Source organism: Anneissia japonica, unplaced genomic scaffold, assembly GCF_011630105.1.
Source record: "Anneissia japonica isolate Jap-2015-1 unplaced genomic scaffold, ASM1163010v1 scaffold125526_len1461_cov95, whole genome shotgun sequence".
NCBI lineage: Eukaryota > Metazoa > Echinodermata > Crinoidea > Comatulida > Comatulidae > Anneissia > Anneissia japonica.
Genome location: NW_022700779.1, coordinates 1 through 1,461, shown reverse-complemented (window position 1 = coordinate 1,461; position 1,461 = coordinate 1). Strand labels below are relative to the sequence as shown.

Genomic DNA, 1,461 nt, shown 5'->3' with positions numbered 1-1,461 from the left:
ACTCACTCAAGATAAAAAAGAACGTTAGGATTTCACTACAACAGCAAATTTATTGACCTTAGACTTGGACGTTATTTGGCGACCTCAAAGGAGGGTGGGTCCAGGCTTCAAAGTGACGCCTGTATTAGGAAAATATTATAAGAGCTATGGATGCGCTACTATTGGTAAAATTAATTTTCTAGAAAAAAAATAAATGATGTCTACAGCACCCGGTATTCCCAAGCGGTCTCCAATCAAAGTACTAACCAGACCCGACGTTGCTTAACTTCGGTGATCGGACGAGAACCGGTGTTTTGAAGGTAGTATGGCCGTAGACAAGGGTGCACCAACAGTGCAACACTTCGATCATCGAGCTCATTAAATGATATTTCACTAAAATACAGTTTTTAACCAATGAATAGAACAATTCCATAGCAAACATTTTTTTTATCGTCATTTGAATTTTCAAAAAGCAACACAGTTAAATTTAAAAAATCGAAATAAAAATCGCCGCAGAAAAATATTTACAATTTTTCGAAATTTATGGAATTTCAGAAATGTGTTCAGACTATGTTTATGTACATGTGGTAAAAATTTAATTTGTACATGTGATAAAAATTTCATCTCTAGAGATCGAGATCTCGAGTAGAGAGATAGAAACAGATAGAGAGAGATAGATAGATGAAGATAGAGATAGAGACAGAGATAGAGAGAGATAAAATAAATGTGAAATAAACAAACACGAAGTTAAGCAACGTCAGGCCCGATTATTACTTCGATGGGAGACCGCCTGGGAATGCCGGGTGCGGTGGTGCTCAATTGCCTACGGCCATACTTTTTTGAAAACACCGGTTCTCGTCCGATCACCGAAGTTAAGCAACGTCGGGCCTGGTTAGTACCTGTCTCTTATACACATCTAGATGTGTATAAGAGATGGACCACCTTGGAATACCGGGTGCTTTAGACTTAATTTATTCTTTTCTTCTAAAAATTGATTTGACCAATAGTAACGCATCGATACCTCTTATAGGCTGCTCGATGATCGAAGTGTTGCACTGTTGGTGCATCCTTGTCTACGGCCATACTACCTTGAAAACACCGGTTCTCGTCCGATCACCGAAGTTAAGCAACTAGCCTTGTTAGTACTTGGTTAGGAGACCGTTTGGGAATACCGGGTGCTGTAGACTTAATTCATTTTTTTTCTAGAAATTGATTTTACCAATAGTAGCGCATCGATAGCTCTTATAATATTTTCCTAATGCAGGCGTCACTTTGAAGCCTGGACCCACCCTCCTCAGAGGTCGCCAACTATCGACGTCGAAGCCTAAGGTCAATAGATTTGCTGTTGTAGTGAAGTCCTAACGTTCTTTTCTTAATCTTGATTGAGTGAAGCTTTACCTATAAATTTGATGAAAGATATGAAGCTTTCACGAATAATGTGTGTTTGGTGATGGGAGATCGAATACATTATTATACATAATT

General features: G+C 38.6%; 2 pseudogenes; one reads left to right on the top strand and one right to left on the bottom strand.

Moving 5' to 3' along the window:
* Window positions 1-197: 197 nt before the first annotated feature.
* LOC117103414 lies at window positions 198-316 on the bottom strand (annotated as a pseudogene).
* A 734-nt stretch (window positions 317-1,050) lies between these two features.
* Window positions 1,051-1,166, top strand: LOC117103415 (annotated as a pseudogene).
* The last annotated feature ends 295 nt before the right edge of the window (window positions 1,167-1,461 follow it).